Source organism: Vipera berus (assembly GCF_964194415.1).
Source record: "Vipera berus genome assembly, chromosome: 5".
Taxonomy (NCBI): domain Eukaryota; kingdom Metazoa; phylum Chordata; class Lepidosauria; order Squamata; family Viperidae; genus Vipera; species Vipera berus.
This window is the reverse complement of record NC_138207.1, coordinates 62,869,478-62,891,152: the sequence shown is the minus strand read 5'-3', so window position 1 is coordinate 62,891,152 and position 21,675 is coordinate 62,869,478. Positions and strand designations below refer to the sequence as shown.

At 36.6% G+C, this 21,675-nt stretch overlaps 1 protein-coding gene across 5 annotated transcripts in view; it reads right to left on the bottom strand.

The window, feature by feature from the left end:
- The window catches only part of LHPP (phospholysine phosphohistidine inorganic pyrophosphate phosphatase), a 163,402-nt gene that overhangs the window by 90,407 nt on the left and 51,320 nt on the right, over positions 1-21,675 (bottom strand). The window contains exons 8-9 of one of the 5 annotated variants that reach the window (XR_014026513.1): positions 8,682-8,934; positions 3,208-4,340 (exon numbers count right to left, since the gene is read on the bottom strand). The exons of the other annotated variants lie outside the window; for them this stretch is intronic. The gene's annotated coding sequence lies outside the window, so the exon portion shown is untranslated. Of the gene's footprint in view, positions 1-3,207; positions 4,341-8,681; positions 8,935-21,675 lie in introns of those variants that run through there. 5 annotated transcript variants of the gene reach the window in all.

Sequence of the window (21,675 nt, the reverse complement as noted above, 5' to 3'; positions counted from 1 at the left end):
TGTTTGTGTGCACATGCATGTGGACAGAAAGTAATGGATGACTTGAATTAAGGAGATGGGAGGTGGATGAAACAAGAGTTCAGGGCAGGACACTTGTACATGCTGGGACAATCAAGTCAGGTGGTTTGCTTGTTTGTTTTAAAAACAGGGATTGTGAAGCTGATTAGACACTGACTAATAGGATTATGATCAGGTTCCTGACATCATTGTTTATGAAATCTACTATGCCAGTGTTTCTCAACCCAGGAAACTAAGATATGTGAACTTCAACTTCCAAAATGTCCTAATCAATCAGCATATCTTAAAGTTGCCAAGGTTGGCAAACATTGCACTAGATCTCCAGGAGTTCAAAAAGCAAGAGGAGTGATAAGGCTAGTCCTCCCATGGATGGGGAAATAGCCCGTTGCAAAGCTCCATCCAGGCCCAATACTACAAATAGCAAAACTGGAAAGTAACAACATAAGATAATATGGTCAACATATTTATCAGCAATAAAGCTCCATAGCCAAGTCAATTTTAAATTCAAGCTTGTTTTTCCTAAGGCACAGTTTGTATGAAAGGGTGTGCAGGGTACAAGCATGAAATACATTTAAATGCTCTCTATGAATCAGCAATCTACTTAAATATGGTGTAATAATTTTATTAACCTTTTATTGTGTATTTTCTTTTTGAAACCAGTACAATTGTTAAACAAAGTAACTGCACTCATAATCTTGAGTATTATAGGGCCTGCCACAAAATCTGTATTTGAATATGTTTGATTCAGCTGATCCAAATGTGAAACCCTGATTCAGAAACTGGTTTATCTAGTTATAAACCAAAGTAAATAGCATGACTTTACCTCTTTTTGTCATCTTCTATGGAGGCCATATGAAAGGACATGAAGGCAATTAAAAGGTTGTTTTAATGTTAATTGGTACTGACTTAATTAACTAATGACTGAGTGATCTTTGGATTGCATTAGATTCATAAGTACAATTATATTAATTGAAGTATGGATTACAATAATTGCCTCATTAACCTCCCGCAAACCATGTTGTTAATATTTGCAACCTAAGCTCACTAAACTGTTTTAATATGATGGTAAGGTCTTCTGCGATCAAGTTTTCCAAAGTATTTATACAATATCTAGAACAGGGATTGTAGACTGGAATTTCCCCCCCTTTAACTAAGTATTGACTTGGTTCTTATGCTTTAATGGAAAAAAGAATTTTTAGATTCAGAAAAGTTACTGAAAATACACACAAGTAGATAAAACTATCTATTCTTAGCTAAAACCACAAATACTACCCGTGCTTTGCTAGCGGTCAGAAGGGAATTACGTATTTTATTGTTAAACATATTCTAAACACAAAAATCCTGATCAGAAGAAGAATACTCCAGTCCTAGGAATCAAACATGGAATGTCTAGGTCAGGCATGTCAAACTCGTAACGACACATGGCCTTGCGTGACATATTGGGACTTTCCCCCCATTGCCGGCAATGGGGTGGGTGCGGTTTCGGTGTGATGCATCTGGCCTGCGGGCTAGCAGCTTGACATGCCTGGTCTACTCTAGGTGGTTTGGGGCCAATCACTGTCTCTCAGTCCAACTGACCTCACAAAGTTGTTGTGGTGAAGAGAATAGGAAGTAAGAACATTACATATGCTGCTTTGAGTTGTAGAAAATAATTAGAGGAGGGGGAAGAGGCAAATAAAGAAAAGTCAGGATTAACAAGCATTAACCAAGCAGCAAGAAGAGTGAACAAGTATGTCTTTATATAGCTCACACTTCTAGGCAAGCTAATTTCTCTTTATTCTACGTTCAGAAGAATAGAATAGAGCTGGAAGGGACCTTCTAGTCCAGGAGAACCTATACCATCTCAGACAACTGACCCTCTAGTCTCTTCTTAAAAATCTCCAGAAGGAGGAACCTAATTTCTCCTAACCTTATGGAAGGCAATGAAATGACTGAATCATTTGTATTCAGAAGCAAAGCATTTACAGATTTCAAGACAAATACTTGGTGGCGGTGGTGGTAGAGAGACTGCTTAACAAACAGATGATGCAGGGAAAACCAATAACCTACAATTCAGCATATCCTACAGGCTGTGCTCTTTAGTTTTGTTCCGCAACTGATTTTGTTCTTGTTTTCTTCATTTGCTATATCATTGCACTAGGTCAGAGGTAGGCAACCTTGGCTCTTTTATGACTCATGGACTTCAACTCCCAGAATTCCTAAGCCAGCATGGCTCAGCTTGGAAACCTCTCCCTTTCCCCTCAGCATGGCTGGCTCAGGAATTCTGGGAGTTGAAGTCCATGAGTCATAAAAGAGCCAAGTTGCCTACCCCTGCACTAGGTCATGGCAATAAGTATACAAAATATGAAGAGATTAGAAATGAAACGGTTAATTACAGGATTTTCCAAGTTTAATGACATCTCACATAACATTGGAATCACCCCACAAGAGAAGCTTTCTATTATCTCAATTTTTAGCTGTAGTATAGGAAAAAAAATAGAATATTTGGGGAATGGAAACAATAGCCCATTCAATTAATTGTGGCTCAAGTCAGCTGCCTAAAACCACAGTGACCAAAAGTAACCCACAGATCAAGATGACTAGAAATTAGAAACACTTTTCTCAGTTCCCCATATTCTCAGTACCCAATTCAAGTATGTGGACCTTGATAGAACTAAGGGGAGGTTAAGTTTCTCTTGGCCAAGCCTTGCATGTAGCCCTGCAATCCCCAATCTTTCAGGCTTGGTGGACCAATGGTGGGGAGGGTGAGTGGTGGGTGGGCGTGAACAGTGGGTGAGCGCGGGCAGTTCCATTAGTGTGAATGGCAGGCATCCATACCCGCCACTCATGCAAATGGAGTTTCATGCACATCCACTGCTCATGCAAGTGGAGCTGTGCATGCAGTCACTTCCATGGCCCAGTTGCAAATGGGCTGCGGCTTGATAATGAGCTGCAGCCCTGGGGTTGGGGACCTCTGATATAGCTCATTTCTCAATTTTAGAAAAATTACTCTTGAGACCTGAGGTTTGATAATTGCTTTGGAGTTTGAGGCTAAAGGACTATAATTGAGAATTTACAGAACATTCTAAGTCAGTTGTCTGTCACAAGCTGAATAACCAAAATTGGATTTAGATGTTTTCTCCAATGATTTATGTGAGTTTATCATGTGATAAATTTGTTTTTATACATGTTTTATAGAAAAGGAAAAGTCTGTGATCAAAGAAGCACATGCAGTGGTTTTAGTACAGGCATAATTATGGCATAGCAGCTTTCTTCAGGAAGAAAACACTTTTAATATGCTCATTTGTTGAGGAACATCTAAGATACATTTTATAAAAGATGTAAGATTAAGATGCATACATTTTGAAGAGATTGGTTTCCAATGTCATACAGTTATGTCTGTATCAAAAACTTGTTAGGTGCATGACTGCATCAGAGAATAAATATGATAGTTAACATGTAAGAAATACCATACATAAATAGAATTAAAATGGCTACATGAAGTCATAAATGGCTTAACTACATTTATTAAAATGAGGGCAATTCCACAATAATATTAATATAATTCTACTCCTATTTTTAGATTAATTTATTTACTTCTGTAGCCTTAACAGTCAATAATGGTTAAATTTGATAATTCCATAATTAATATATTGATTAATAATACATTTCTTTGATCCCTTTTTCCGTTTGTATTTTCCTTCTTTAACCTCAGCCAAAATTTAGTTCTTAATATTTTCAATATATAAATGATTAGGTATAGGCATTTTTATATTTATACAAATAAGAATCTCTGTATATAACATTTTTTTCAGCTTATATTATTCTCATAACCATCATCTCATTAGTTAAGCATACATCCTATTTTTATAATTTTTGTTCGCTTAGATTCCCTTATATTCAATCCAATTCTTACCAGGCATAATTTCTTCATATTAGTTATCTCACTGTCTAAATTTTCCCATTTAGGTACATCCTCCCAATATTTTATGTCATGCATTATAAAAATACTATACTTTTTATCTGTCTTATAGTATCTAGATATAACATCCTTTTTAATCAGTTTATATTTTACTTATATATTAATAGAAGTTACATCAACCTACTATTTTAACATTTAATATATTATAAAACATACTATATTACTTAAATCTCATTATCTTTCTTGTTATAAGGCCCCTTTATCTTTGAACCTTTCTGTTTTTTTAGTCATATTCAAAGAAATGTTTATTCACGTAATAGTCCATCTGGTAGGGCGAGTCAAATCTCTTGCATCTGTCTCCGATCTTCTTCTTTTGCCAAGTAATTTTCCAAGTTGATGGAATCAGTTTACCCAACAGTTCCTATATTTTTACAAATGTTGTTGAGAATACAAAAGATGAAGTAAGTAAGATAAATTATTTTTGTTCCCACAAACTTCAATAGTTCTCCTAATAATTCCATTTTTCTTGTTGTATCAGAACCTTGTAGATTTTTTCCTGTTTGTGTCAAATTGCAATTCTTTTCCTTTGTTATTTCATCAATTTGATCATACTCTTCTAGTTTGTAATCTGCTGTCTGATTTGTTTGTTCCTTTGTTGTTATTTCCTGGGTGCTTTTTAATTGTAGATTTAGATTGGAAATATGCTTATTTAAATCCTCAAAGTTGTTTCGAATTTCATCGTGGTTTGAATCTATTGTCATTTGTATTTGTCCTAACATTACATATATTTCCTCTGGGAAAGTATTTATCTTGCCTTGAAATATTGCTTCTGGAGGCCCTTGATTTTCCAGGCTAAGTCCTCCAGGAGAAAATATTGAATACGGCATCCTGTCATTTTTTGATACGTATGTGATATCCATGTTGTCTCCCCCCTTCAAATAATCTTTCATCAATGTTTTAATTCAAAAGTCAATTTATCAGTCAGTCAAAATTACAGATTCAGTATATTAAGCCACTTTAAATCCTGCAAATTCTCCTCTAAAAGATTAGCCAAAAAGCCAAAGTTTTTTTTTCATAAACAGTTCTAAGGTTTTTTCTTTCTTTCTTTCAAACACTTTTTAATCTTATAGCTGGCGCTTCCTTTGTTCCCAGCTGTCTTCAAGATTATTTGCAATTCAAAGGAACAACTTTTTCTTTGTTTCTGGGCATTCTGCCAATTTCTGAGTCTTTATTGTTAGTATTCTATTCTTTGATTCTCCACTAGGTGTCAGCAGTTATTTCTTTTTTCAGTTTTTCTTTCCATTAAAAAGTTATTTTTGTTATATATTTTTATAATTCCATCAGAAATATTTCAGGGTATAATCTTGACAGTTTTTTAGTTCCTAGATTTGTCCAGACTGAAATATTTTAAATCAAATCTTAGTATATCTCTTTCAACCTTTTATGTTAATTCACCAATTCCATCTGTAAGGGAATGGGGATATAATCCCCTCCCTTCACTTCTGGAGGTTTTTTTTTGCTTTGGGGATCTTTTCAAGGATTTAAATAGTAGAAGAAAGAAGATCAGTACTCTCACCAATTCGAAGCACGCTGTTCACCTATGTATACGTTTGTGCTCAGGGACTTTGGCTGCAAGCAGCTTGGGCTAGACGCTGATCTCACACTAGCCTTTCTCCTGTCGGGTTTGGAGGGCTTTCCCCGGAACTAACAAAGTGATTGCTGTCGCTTCGTGATTGATGGGGCGCCCCTCCTTCATAGTCACCTCTCCGGGGCAACTTTGGACCCATCTAGGGTCCCCCAAGCAGGAAGGAATTAGCTATGGGGAGCGGAGATCCACTCTTGCGCAGCCATACGTGGCAGATGCAAAAACCGGAAGTCCTCATCAGTGTTATTGTAACTTTGAATGGTCACTAAATTAACCGTTGTAAGGCGAGAAGTATCTGTATTCTCCAACAGTTAGTACTTTAACAACCATAATCTAAGCTGGACATTATCAGTACAGGACCTGCTGTTTTAGAGAAATGATTAATCAAATGACTGAGTCATAGTTTTATCAACCTCATCCAATTTTTACCAAGAGCTTGTACTGCTTAAGCATTTTCAACGCATCTTCCTACCTAACAAAAAGAGAAGCAGAATCATGTACCATCATATACTATTTATTAATATGCAATCATATTCTCATTCTATTGCCAAATGCCTTGAAGGAAAAAATAACACTGTTTAAGAAGCAGATATACCGTATTTTTCGGACCATAAGACGCACCTGACCATAAGACACACCCAGTTTTTAGAGCAGGAAAACAAGAAAAAAAATATTCTGAACCAAATAGTACCAGTATACTAAAACAGGGCTTTTCAACCTTTTCATCCATTGTACCACTTTTAGGACAAGGCAATGTCACCCAGCAACGTGTCAAAAACTTGCCCCCCCCAAAAAAGGAAAAAAATGATAAAGTACAGGTAGTCCTCGACTTACAATGATTCACTTAGTGACCGTTCAAAGTTACGACACTGAAAAAAGTGACTTATGACCATTTTTCACACTTATGACCGTTGCAGCATCCCCATGGTCATGTGATTTACATTTGGATGCTTGGCAATCGATTCATATTTATGATGGTCACATTGTTCCAGGGTCATGTGATTGCCTTTTGCAACCTTCTGACAAGCAAAGTTAGTGGGGAAACCAGATTCACTTAACAATCATGTTACTAATTTAATTTCTCTCTCTCCTTCTCTTTCTCTCCCTCTCTCCCCCTCCCTCTTTCTTTCTCCTCTCCTTCTTTCTCTCTCTCCCTTTCCTTTCCCTATTTTTCTCTTTCCCTCTATTTCTCCCTCTTTCTCTCTCTCCCTGTTTCCCTCCCTTTCTTTCTCCTTCTCCCTCTCTATTTTTCTCTTTCCCTCTATTTCTCCCTCTTCCTCTATTTCCCTCCCTCTTTCTTTCTCCTTGTCTCTCTCCCTTTCTTTCTCTCCCTCTTTCTCTCTCTCCCTCTATTTCCCTCCCTTTCTTTCTCCTTCTCTCTCTCCCTCTCTCCCTCTCTATTTTTCTCTTTCCCTCTATTTCTCCCTCTTCCTCTGTTTCCCTCCCTCTTTCTTTCTCCTTCTCTCTCTCCCTTTCTCTCTCTCTATTTTTCTCTTTCTCTTTCTCCCTCTCCCTCCCTCCCTCTCCCATTGTCCCTTCCTTCTTTCCTTCTTTCCTTCCTTCCCTCTTCCTTCCTTCCCTCCCTCTTTGTCCTTCCCTCTCCGCATTAGAGCAGTACCTACGGAGGCAGCCCTGCGGCCCGGCTTTCTCTTGCAGAAGGCAGGCTGAAACGGAGCAAGGAATGCAAATCACCCGATCTCGCGCTTCTGCGATCTCCTCTGCTCGGTTTCAGTTTCTCTTTGCTACAAGACAAAGCAGGCTGAAACGGAGCGAGGGAATCTCCCTTGCTTTGTTTCAGCCTGCTTTCTCTTGTAGCAAAGAGAAGCTGAAACCGAGCAGAGATCGCAGGAGCGCGAGATCGGGCGATTCGCATTCCTTGCTCCATTTCAGCCTGCCTTCTGCAAGAGAAAGCCGGGCCGCAGGGAGATTGCAGGAGCCAATTGCAATCTCCCTTGCTTTCACTTGCGGAGGTTGGGGCTGGCCATACGGATCACCTTCGGACCATAAGACGCACCCTTGTTTTCCCCCCCACTTTGGGGGGGAAAAAGTGCGTCTTATGGTCCGAAAAATACGGTAATCTGATATGGCCAGTCTGAACAAAAGAAATTGAAAGGCAGTCATGCCAAGTGAAGCACTCTAAGTAGACATCAACAGAAATCAACATCAACAACAACAAATCCTACCTTATTTAATGTTGCTGTACACACAATGCTTCCACAAAGCAACCAATTTAAGTGGAAAGCATGGTGGAACAAGGATGTTTTGCTGATCAGCAGTCCCTCACTACCCCAAATTATGCAGCCAAGTTTCCTGCACATGGGGAAACTGGGGAATTTTCATGCTCATTTGGGGATCAGCATGCTCAGAGTGCAATGGATGAGGCTTACCTTGGGAAAACCACCTTGATGATCATAGCATCAGATGGAACAATTCTGTGCAATTGCCTTTTGGGCTACTAGGAGGGGGCTACAAAAACTTCCAGGGGTAAGGATTCTACAGCAAGTCAGCCTTAACTGACTTAATTCACATCATAATTTCAGATAACTGAAATTATGGGAACTGAGTTCCACCATAATTACTCTCACCTTTTGAAGGAAGACCAAATGCTGTGCAAAACAAGTCTGAAAATCCGATGAAAAGGTTTTTTTTTTCTTACAGAACCCCCCCCCCCCCCGGTTAATCATACTGATGGGCAAAGGGTCTATATGACCCTCATATCTTATCCACTTAAGCATTAGAAATCTAATCTACCAGATTCTGAAAACTAACAAACTTGAATAATTTTAAGCCTATCTGAAGAAACTTTTATTCAGCAGAAGACAAAATGAAACTGTTTTCCTAATGATTTAGGCACTTAATACTTATCTCCGTAACTTCTGGAGCTACTAAGGAAGAAAAAAATGCAGCTATGGATTTTGCACTAGTAAATTGTTATTCAAAGCATCAGAGTTTTGATGGATTATAAAAAGACCTGCAAGTTAAAGAGGGATTTTCATAAATCTTTCTATATAGGCTGGTACTCATTAAATTTTTACATTTACACTGGCACAGGTCTCCCTCAGTGAAGAAAGTTGCAGTTCTTAATTAATCCATGCGCTACTCCAGAAAATTGCCTACCTGGAAGAAGTGAAGCCGACATCTAGTCTTGAAGAACTATAGCCAAGGGCAAATAAATTCCATGACTTCATCCATTGCCGATTCCCCTACAGCTCATACATTTTTAATGAGCTTCTCACGCATAGATTTGCTCTAGTGCAGCAACATCATGGTCTTCATTAAGTTGCAGTTCGTGTCTGCTTTCTGGCACTGAAGACTTTCAATCACCCACATGATCTAATTTCTATTCTGCAGCATGCAATCTGATAAGATTCTGAAAGTATAACAGAGAACCATCTCGCAGAAGATTATACCCCTGGTAGCATATAAAAAGTATTAATCACAAAAAAAATAAGAGATGGGCTTTAATGAGTAAATCATGCCAAGTTATATATTGCATTGAAACCTACATGTTCATTAGGATGTTTCCTACAAATTAACCTTCTGAATAATAACTGAATTATAAGTTAACGGGGAAAACACTACTTTAAGATAATAAACTACAAGCAGTTTATTCTCCTAGTTAATATGCATGCCATTACATTTTCAATTTTCACATTTTCATTTTATAGATAGCTAAATGGGAGCTACTTTTTCTATCCCTAAAAACATAATGAAAGGGTGATAAAATATACCGGTAATCCTCCAAAGTATTTTTTCTACACTATTGAGCTTTCTCAAAGAGAGCAGATGTAACATTAACCTTTGTATCTCTATGTAATAACAGTTCGACGATTTCTGATCTATAAATAAGTTTTGTTATAATCTATTTGCAAATTACCTAACCCTAATCCTAACCGTAGTCCCCCAATTATTTGTGCAGGGAAACAAAAATATTAACCAAATGTAGTTAGTGCATCTCTACCATATTTAAGCTTTGATTTCCACATCCCACATATTTCTGGGTAGACTTAGTCCCAAATATTTCATAATAAGCAGGGCTGATGGCAACAAACTCATATGAGAATCAGTATGATGAGATGACTTTCATGCCAGTTACACTGGTGAAGCCTGTAGGGATATATACAAATCTGTTTTATGTGCAGGATAATTACCATAGAAATATGTGACAAGGCAACTTAAAGTCCATAAAGCTTTAGAAAAAGAATGGAGTCCTTTTTAGCATATGAATTGCTTTTGCTCTGGGACTAAACTTACAATTGCAAGTCAATCTAAAAGAATTTTTAAATCTCCCAGATGGCAGTTGCTTTAAGAAAATCGAACTATAAGCGCCTTCTACATTACTATAAATGGTGAATTGCTTAGGCCAAGAAAGATTATGTATTTATTCTTTCATTCATTCTTAAATCCATAAAGGACCAGACTTAGCTTGTCTTACTCAAGAACATTTATTATAGTGGGACTCCGCCTGACTGTGAGACAAGAATTTTTTGTCCTAAAAGAAGACACGCGGGAAAAAAATCCTAAGGCACTACAAAAATATACAACATAACAATACATTTTCTTGGAGGTTTCCTCTGAAAAGTAATATCATTTTTGGCAATAAATAACAGTTAACATATCAATATATCAACCCAAAACAAATTTTAGATTTCTTTTGGATTGATATATTAGATATTACCAGGGCTTTTTTTGTCACAGAACGCTCAGAACGGAGTTCCGGCACTTTTTTTGGATGGAACCTTGTAGGGTAGGCAAGGCAAGTTGTATGACATGTGTGAGTTCCGGCACCTTTTTCTTTTACAAAAAAAGCACTGGATATTACCCTATTGAAGGATGGTTTTTATATATGTATATATATATATATATATATATATATATATATATATATATATATATATATATATATATATATATATATATATATATATATATATATATATATATATATATATATATATATATATATATATATATATATATATATATATATATATATATATATATATATATATATATATATATATATATATATATATATATATATATATATATATATTTCAAATGTTAACTATTTAGATTACCTTGCTAGGCCCCAAACATGGGGCAAATCTTTATTTCCTGTTTTCAGCCTATCTTGAAGGCCATCGAACAGGCTGTAGTCACACCGGACAGTTCATATTTACACACACACACACACACACACACACACACACACACACATATATATATATATATATATATATATATATATGTATATGTATATGTATATGTATATGTATATGTATATGTATATGTATATGTATATGTATATGTATATGTATATGTATATGTATATATGTATATATGTATATATGTATATATGTATATATGTATATATATATATATATATATATATATATATACATACATACATATATATACACATATATATACACACATACACACACACACACACACACACACACACACACACACACATATATATATATATATATATATATATATATATATATATATATATATATATATATATATATATATATATATGAAATTTCTGAAAAATTTCCTCACATGCTTTCTTTTATAGGCACACAGTCAGCCTTCCTTATCGAATTCTCCGTATGTGTGAAGTTGAATTTTTAGAATTTTTAAGAAAGGTTGATTAGGAACTACTGGGAGTTAAAGAATATTTCTGGCTAGAAAAGCTGATCCCTTTTTACAGCAGTTATGATTTGTATGTTCTATTCTGTGAGTACAATCCAGTTAAGTTATGGAAAATAAAAACACAAAAAGGAGCTGGAATGGTCTTGAAATTGTTCACAATTTTTGAGAAGCTATAAAGCCAAGGTACTCGGGTACTTGCCCAGAGTGTTTCTAATGCATCTAACCATGCTGAGCTAAGTTAGTTTTGTTTTGTGTATAGCATAATAACCATAGAAATATATAAAAGCAATTTGAAGTTTGTTAAGTCCATAAAACTTCAGACAAACTAGTGTTTGTGTCCTCTTGATCTAAGCTTACAATTGCAAGACAATTTAAAAGATTTTTAAAATCTTCCAGATTATATTTAAAATCTTTCAGCAATTATATTATGGGGAGTGATTTTTTTTTAAGTAAACGCATTCTTTGTGCTTAAATAAATTTTTGGATGAGGTCGAGAACTGGATAGAATACAGGCAGTACTGAATTCCTTATGTGCAAAAGCACCTTTGCATTGTGAAAGATAGAACAAGAGTATGTAGATGGGTAGATAGGTAAAATAAGCAATTTGCTCTGCATGGTAAATCAAGTATAGAAAAAAACCCATCATGTAAGTAATACCTTATAAAATACTGACAGTATTTCTTTTAAAAATAGGCCTGCCTTTTGAGTTTATATCTTCCTAGCGGTAGTTTCAGTCCTGAACAAATACCTTTGCATGGAATGTTGAATTATGCATCTTGATTTGAGTATCTGAATTACTTCAGTGGAATTTGCTCTTAGGAGTACTGCAGGCCTGGTTCATGCTTGTTTATTCAGAGATAAGTCCCACCAAATTCAATAAGATTTATTCCCAAATAAACACACAGAGGAATTGAATTTTTGTAGCCATATTTTTATTTATTTCAAAAAATTGTAGGCCCTGTTTCAAGGTAAAACTGCAAGAGGCAGCTCAGCTTCAAACATGCACTAGAGCTTGATTGCAATTTACAGGAAAGTTCTAAACCAGTGTTTTTCAATTTTGGTCATTTTAAGATGGGTGAATTCCCATAATTTCCCAGTCAGCATATTGGCTAGAGATTTCTGAGAGTTGAAGTCCACAGAGTTAAAATGGCCAAATTGAAAAACACTGTGCTAAACCATAAAATATCCAGGATTAGCAAGAAATAGTAATACCAGTAAAACAGGAAGCACATAACTCAAATAGTACAGCCAAATAGATAACAAAAGCTATAAACATTATATATGGAAGTGTATGTAAGTAATAGTACACTAGGGAGTCTTTACCACATAAAGAGCTGCAATGGAAGACCTGACATACATCTCTAAAATCAAGATCAAATAAATCTTTTTTCTCCTAATAATTTATTCTGCTATGTTTCAAAGATTAAACTCACAATTACTGACAATTTCAGTTATTTTCCTACTCCTTCTTTATGCCAGAACAAAATTCAGTGATCTATTCTACATAATAGTTGGGTCATACTAGTATTAGCAGTATTTTTTTAGCTTATATCAAAGATGCTAAGGAACGTGATGACTTAATGATCAGCAGTATATGGATATGAAGTATAAAGTCCTAAACCTACTTTCAACAGAAGAAAGCCTTTAAATATAATGGGACTTACTTCCATGAAAAACTTCGACTGCACGGCTGTGCAATATTTTGGATTTGGGATTCGTAAGTACTTTGCAGCATCTCTCTGCAATTCTTTAAACCAACTACATTTTATTGTACAATCATATGGCAGTTTCAGAGAACAGCTAAATGATCTTGGGAAAAGATGCAGTTGCTTTAAAGAGCTGCAGATAGATACTATAATCATGCTGTGAAATATCTTTTCTAAATTATGTTTGAAACACTGCACAGTCCTACTGGATTGTATTTACAAACAGAAGTGGTTCCAAAGCTTCTCACATTTTACAGCTATAATTGCATCTTTCTCTTACACACCCACAAAACCCCCCAAGTTGCTATGGATTGCAAGAGAAGTCAGTCAATTGTTTCCAGTTGTGTCAAGTCTCTACCATATCTTTAATTTAAAGATTCACCTAGACCTCCCAGTGAAGCAGTTCTCAAGATAAACAGTACGAACTTCACAGTTCCTAAATATTTTCAAACCTGCATTCCCCATCAGCAAAAAACAGATTGACAGAAACAGGATCTAGAAACTTTTAAATTACTTCCATGCTTTCTTGTATGGACACTGGGATGAGAATTTCTCATGTGTTTCAAGATCCTCAAGGGTATTCTAAGATCCTGACCCTCTTTTTTTTATCCTAAGAACAAACACAAGGAAAATGTTCCATGTGACTATTCCCTGGATTTGTCTTTTGTCATCTTGACATACTTATTACTTAATCCTGTTTTCCAATCTGTGTTTTTAAACAAACACATTACACATGTTGCTTTATAATGCCCTCTTGCCAAACCTGACTCTTTAGTACTACATTTCTTTTTTCTGTTCTCCATATCTTTTAAATTAGATACATAATTATTTAACACAAAGCCTTTTTTCCCCACAAGGCCAAACACCATCACAACTAGTATATTGAAAATTTTACTATTCTCACTAGATAAAGTACTTTTTCTGTTTGTGACAGAATATATTATACATTTTGTATAATCCTCTGCAAACCTATTTTGGAGAAATTCCCACAGAACCCAGAATAAACACATAAAATCAAATCCTTGGACAGAAACAACAAAGGATTCTGTCATAGCTCTATAAGAACCTGCAGTCTGGTAATGATCCATGAAGAATTGCTCAAACCAAATCCCTTTTATAATCTATACAGCCAGATGTCAGATTCTCTACAATAGTTGGTTAATTCCTGTTAGAATACAGAACAGAATACAGAGCTGGTTGGTGCCTTGGAGGTCTAGTCTAACCCCTTGCTCAAGTAGGAGACCCTATACCAGGGGTAGGCAACCTTGGCTCTTTTATGACTCGAGGACTTCAACTCCCAGAATTCCTGAGCCAGCTGCCTCAGGAATTCTGGGAGTTGAAGTCCACGAGTCATAAAAGAGCCAAGGTTGCCTATCCCTGCCCTATACCATTCCAGACAAATGGCTTTCCAATGTTTTCTTTAAAACCTCTAATGATAGAGCACCCACAACCTCTGGAGTTAATTGTTCTCCCTGACAGGAAATTTCTCCTTAATTCTAGGTTGGATCTGTCTTTGATAAGTTTCCATTTGTTATTTGTTGTCCTGCCCTCAAGTGTTTTGAAGAATAGGTCAACCTGTTTTCTGTGACAGCCCCTCAAGTATTGGAAGACTGCTATCATGTCACCCCTGGGTTCTTCTCCTTCTGCTCTGTGATTGTAGCCCAGAAGCAGCACTCTGCCAGATGACTTGCTGGTGGTGGAGCTTACCACCACAAACACCAGCAGAAATGAATACAGGCAGTACTCGCCTTACAACAGTTCATTTAGTGACCATTCAAAGTTACAACAGCCCTGAAAAAAGTGACTTACGACTGTTTTCCACACTTATGATCATTGCCGCATTCCCCAGGGTCAAAAGCCCGATGCTTGGCAACTAGTTCATATTTATGACAGTTGAAGTGTCCAGGGGAGTCATGTGATCAACTTTTGCAACCTTCTGACAAGCCAAGTCAATGGGGAAGCCAGCTTCACTTAACAACTCTGATAATAATTTAACAACTGCAGTGATTCACTTAACTATGACAAGAAAGGTCGTAAAACGGGGCAAAACTCACTTAACAAATGTCTCACTTTATCAACATAAATTTTGGGCTCAATTGCGGTCATAATAAGACGAGGACAACCTGTAGTGGACTTGAGCTACTGCCTCCCAATTCCCTCTCATGCTTCGCTTTTGCTTTCTTATACCCTGGGAATGGTGATATTATTACCTGTTTCCTATTTTCCTTTATGTCAGCATAGCCATGAAGAACACAAACAAACCATTGAAAAATCTACACACTGTAGCAAACAGTGACCTATCTCACTTAAAAGCCATGGCTGTACTGACTAATTCTAGATTTCTTTCTTTTTTTTAACCACTTCAGGTTTGTTCAGGCTTCTGCCCATTCAGGGTTAGGAAGGCAGGATGGAGACCTGCTGCTTTAAGGCTAAAATCCACTGCAGCCAGCTGTGAAGAACAACATATCCTTGAAAGGAAAGGGAAAGAATGCCATTTCAGAAAAAAAAATTGTCCCAGGATACATACTGTATTCAGTCGGCTTGCGCAGTTAAATTTGCTTATTGTTGTTGCTGAAATATCTCCTTTTTAACCCTTGACCTCAGGGTCATCACATACAGTGTGAAGCCACTAAGTGGTTTCCAGGCATTCTGTGCAGCAGGGATCCAGGGAACACCAAACTATTTAGACCTGAACATTAAAGAAGATACCTTAAGACCATTATCCTTTTCTCTTTATTTCCATAACTGATTTCATATTATTTATTTCTTCAGATGTACTTGAGTTGCAAGCATATTAGAGAGGGGTGCTCTAAGAGATGCTCATAGCTCTTGTTGGTGGGTTATTATGAGCACCTCCAGAGTTTTTGAGTGCTACAACAACAACAACAACAACAACAACAACAACAATAATAATAATAATAAACCTTTATTGTCAAAGTACAACATGTGTACATTGAGATTAGCTGAGCCTCCCCCCCCCGTGCTCCCTCCCCCCAACACACAGTGACAACAAACCCTCCATCCCACCACACTATGTGAACCAACTACACCACACACCGGCCTCCCAAGTCAATTCTGCATAAGATTATGTCCCATTTAAAAGCCTAACAGCCCACGGATAAAAGCTATTTTTCAGCCTGTTGGTACGGCTGGCTATATTCCTATATCTCCTACCGGATGGTAGGAGAGTAAAGAGATACCGTCCAGGGTGTGAGTCATCCCTGAGAATCTTCCTCACTCTTCCAAGGCAACGAGCCCTGGCGATGTCATCCAGTGGTGTCAGGGAACAGCCCACAATGTCTTGTGCTGTGCTCACTACCCTCTGCAATACTTTCCTATCCGCGGCTGTCAGACCAGCATACCAAACCACAATACCATACGAGAGGATGCTCTCTATGGTAGACCGGTAAAAGAGGGTCATTAGCTGTTGTTCTACCCTGTTCTTCCGCAAGATCCTAAGAAAGTGAAGCCTCTGTTGGGCCTTTCTAGCCACCTGGGTTGTGTTAACTTTCCAGGTCAGATCTTCACAGAGGTAGACTCCCAAAAATTTAAAGGAGGAAACTCTCTCTACACAGTCCTCCCCGATGTAAAGTGGGGCAGGTTCCTCCTTTTTTCTCCGGAAGTCTAACACCATCTCTTTCGTCTTGCCGATGTTTAGGTGCAAGTTGTTGTTACTACACCATATGGATAATTTTTGTACCTCCGCCCTATATGCTGTCTCAGTGTTCTTTACTGGTTGTTACGTACATGGGATTTTCAGTAATGATAATCAAGCTAAATTATGAGAAGCTCCTTGCATGGTAACAACCTTATAATGCATGCTTCTATATCATAGCATTGGCTAGGGGTTGATCTAAGAGTCCATTACCTCCAGCTGACAAAATCACAGCATTCAGAAGGATTATAAAGTCATAAAATCCTATAATGGCACCCTTCCTACTCCTCAAACTTTCAGACTGTTTCAGGCAAATCTATGGTCACCTGCATTGCTATCAACACTGAAATATCGAGGTCACCTGAACTAATCACTGCAAAAAAGAACATCTAATCAGTGCCAGTCCACTTCCATAATTTATTAGGCGTGGTACTTAAATCTAAGCATTCCCAACCAGGGCTAGCTGCAAATCATTGCTCTATTCAGTTTATTAAAACAATATAAAATGAAAACATGAGGCTAAAGTAACATAATCTTGCTATGAAGGAGGAAGAGTCCAGAAACAGGGAAATAGGTAAAGGTAAAGGTTCCCCCGCACATGCGTGCTAGTCGTTTCCGACTCTAGGGGCTGGTGCTCATCTCCGTTTCAAAGCCGAAGAGCCAGCGCTTGTCCGAGGACGTCTCCGTGGTCATGTGGCCGGCATGACTAGACGCCAAAGGCGCACGGAACACTGTTACCTTCCCACTGTAGTGGTCCCTATTTTTCTACTTGCATTTTTACGTGCTTTCGAACTACTAGGTTGGCAGAAGCTGGGACGAGTAACAGGCGCGCTCACTCTGTTACGCAGCACTCGGGATTCGACCCGCCAAACTGCCGACCTTCTGATCGATAAGCTCAGCGTCCTAACCCACTGAGCCACCGTGTCCCTTAACAGGGAAATGGGATGAGACAAATCATCCTTCTGATCCCAAGCTCCAGAATTCCTGCACTTCTACTGAAAACTGGACTGTTTTTTATCTTGAACAGAGATGGAGAATAATGTGAGCATGAAGCTAATAAGGAAGTGCAAACCCTGCATGTGTACATGCATTTGGAAGTGAAATTAGAGGAAATTGTTCTAGTTCATCCTATTTTCTACCAAAGTTACTGTCATCTAAGAAATCTATTTTGTCATCATTGGTGACAAAATACAGTAGGTCAAAAAACAACAACAACCCAGCTGTGGTAACTAGCATGCACATATAATATTCTGAAAGTTGTAAAAATCTTTTTTACTATCCCCTCCACCCTCAATTTTTCTAGGGCCTTAAATTTCTAAGTCAGCACCAACCTCCTTTAAATTAGCACAAACCATTCTTTATCCTCACACTGGAAGAAAGCTTTCATTTAACAAATCCAATAATAAAATGGAGAACTTCTGATAGGTACTCTAGGGATAGTGGAAATTGCTATTTTATTGACTCCTGATGGGAAATTATGCTAACAAAACTGTGGTAAAGAAACTAGGGTTAAATTATTGTAGGCAGGAAAAAAATACAAACAGGTTATCACCCAGTTATAAGCTTAAACAGCCATTGCTATGGCAGAAAAATATGTGCCTCTTATTTCTTGGTACTAATTTCTGTCTCAATAAGGCTACTGTGAAAAGCAAATTCATGAGAAGCTGTGCTGTCTACTTCACTGGAAAGTCCCAGATTCTTGGTAAACTCACACTTTGTATATAGTGCCACCTACTGGACGTTTGGAGGTATAACCATGAAACTTTCCAACATAAAGATGTTTTTTTTTTGTTAAAACTTGTTCAGCAATTATAGAACATTCAAGAACAATTATCAGCAAGATAATTACTGTAAAATATATCCTATGTCACTGCAAATTACAATGAAGGATGCTGTTGGTTTTTCAATTAAAGGTTCTGTTGGTGAATTGGACATGTCAGAATCTCAGAATCAGAAAGGCCATTACTTTGGCAGCAGTACTATGTTAGTGGTTTCTCATTGCCAGGACTTTTTTTTCCTTTTTTTTTACTACTAGTGGCAAATATGTATGACTCAGATCTTGGTATTTGCTGAACTTGCTTGTCTTCTTGCAAGCATTTTACCATCAAACTAATTAACACTGTCTGTGCTTTGACAGAAAGGAGTTGGGTTTACTGGCCTAGATTATACTTCAGGTTTTCTCTGAAAACTTACTTAGTTTCTCAACCCAGGCAACATGATTATTTTATTAAAGTTTAAAAATATAAAGGTAAAAGACTAATACAAACTAAGGAAAATATTAATAAAAAATAGAGAAGAGCAAAGAGACAGAAAAAAGAAAATTAACAAATAAGAAAAAAGATATAAAAAAAGATTACTTCCCTATCGAGCCAAGTATAAGCTTCAGTAAGATAACACCTTTATAAAATTGCTTCCCATATTTCTGCTTATTTGAAGGATCATTCACAAGAAAGGTACATTTCGGTTTGGAGAAGATGGATAGATTATATCCAGAATAAATATGGGAATAAAAAGTTCCATTTAGCTTATGAGTAAATTTTGGACTGTTATAGTTTATTTCCTATTATTATTATTATTATTATTATTATTATTATTATTATTATTATTATTATTATTATTGTTGTTGTTGTTGTTGTTGTTGTTGTTGTTGTTATTAATTATATATTATTATTATATTTAGTATTAGTATTGTTTAATAATTTGGATATTTTTAGTTTGCTTGTATTTATGTTATAGGGAGTTAAAGCGTATTATGTATTTGGTTATTTATATAGTTGGTTAATGTTAGCTAGATTACGATTATTATATATCTGTAACCCTGTAATCAGCTCTGGGAAGGGGGGAGAGGGGGTTAAGGGGGGTTGAGGGGGATAATATTGTAATTTTTATAAAACTTCTCAAAAAAAATTGCTTCCCATATCTCAACTCTTATCAATCATCAAATTGCAGAAACCTATGATTGAGTATTAATCAGCAAAAGTCTATTAAGAGCTTCCAGAAACAGTAACATATATATTTAACTTTAATTAAATTTATCATTTTCTCTATGAGAGAGTAAAAGAAATCTCTCCTCACTTATAAACAGACTTTTAAAACCTCATCATTCAACTCTGATCAACATTGCTAATCCTGGAAGCAAGACTTCGAGTACTATTTAGAATGATTTGGGGGGAAAAACAGTTTGAGGGTTTTTTTGGTGCTGCATTGAAAAATTATAGCCATAATCCTATATCCAACTGCCTTGTTTATCAGGCTTGGGGCTTTTTGTAGACAAAAAGGTTTGTATTATAAGTTTAGCAGAAATGTCAAATATGCAAATACATATTTTAAGACAGGACATAATTTATACACAGCTGCAAAATGTTGCTAGGCATGGTTTTCCATAGGGATGTTTTCTAGAGAACACTCAATCCACTGCTAGTAATTTAATGCTCACTTGCACTTGATTCCTAAAAATATACTACCATCTTTTTTATTTAGAAAAATTTAATAAAAATAAGTAAACATTATATCATGTACCATATAACTGTAATGACACATTTTTTTCTCCAAGATGATCTATCCCCAACCTTCAAGTCTAAGATAACAATGGGTAGTTGTTTCACATTTCACTGTATTAAACTTTCCTATGTTCCACATTCATTACAACTTCTCCTTGCAATCTCAGATATTTCTGCATGTCAACATCAGCACCTAGACATCCCAAAGGTGTTACACATCATAAACATCCCAAAGGTGTTACAAAGCATAAGCAACATTAAAAGATCCTCAGTTCTCCTCAGAAGGATATTGAGAGGCCTACATTCCGGCATTACATCATCAAATACTTGAAATGGATTATTCATGTGATTTTCATAATGAAATACAGGAAAAGCTTCCCATTGCTTTTCCTGCACATTATGAAATGACCGCCATTGTTGTCTTAAAGGTGGGTTTTTTCCCCCCAAAAGTCAACTGGACTATTTTTTCTTGAGGAGGAAGAAGAAAACCTTTTGCTTCTCATCCAAGAAGCTTCATCAGTTGTGATGGTAGGGGATTTCCCCATCATCACCACCATCACAATGGATGGATCTTCTTGGATGAAGAGTGAAGCATTTTCTTCTTCTTCCTCAAGGAAAAACAGTCATGTTGCCTTTTGAAAAAGCAGCCTTGAGACATCTATGACCTGGATGGTTGAGAATCTCCACAGACAATCACCATTGTTAATAATGTGCTCATCTACAGCATCTTTCTGTATCATTGCAAATCAATGCAGATGCCTGCTTGTGTAATCCCATTGGAATGTATATTCTGGCCAGACACTTCTAGCATTCTTTGCTCATTCTTCTAGGAAAAGACCGATACAATGAGGCAGCACACTAGGACTTGAGAGGGTCTGATCCTCACCACTACAGTTCAAATGGACCAATTGAAGTTGTTGAGAAGGCATGGTAGCACTCCTTCATACTTCTACATTTAAAAAAATCATCCTATTCATATTAAAATGAACTTTCATAGCGTTTATTTGAACACCCAAGAATCAAGCCCTAGTAGGAAAAAAAATATTATAATTGTTAATGCAACATACGTTATTGTAATTGGTAGACCTTATGACACTAAAGCCCCATAACTGAATTTCCATCAAGGCCAGTTGTTCAGATTAATCCAGAAAGTATGTATCTGGAAGACAGTCTGTGAGGATACTGAATTTGGGCAAGATTCCTTTCACACATGATATTGTACTACTTTCCCTCAATTGTATTTTACTGAATAAGCTTCATTCTGGCATCAACAAAGTTCAGTATATAGGGACACAAAAAACAGAAGGTGAGTGGGGCCACATTTATGCTAAATATTGCCTATTTTGAGTAGAGCCCAAAATATCATTTCCAATATAAAACAAGTACTTTGCTATCCATGCAAAAAACAAAAGCAAACACACAATCATTTGCTATCTCCAATAATGTGCTTTCCATTGCTCTCTACCCATTATAGCAAACTTGGAGACATATTTCACTTATTGTCAGTATAAAAAATCTATCTAACAACTACATGATAACTTTGTTATCCATGCAAAAAACAAACAAACCACATAATCATTTGCCAT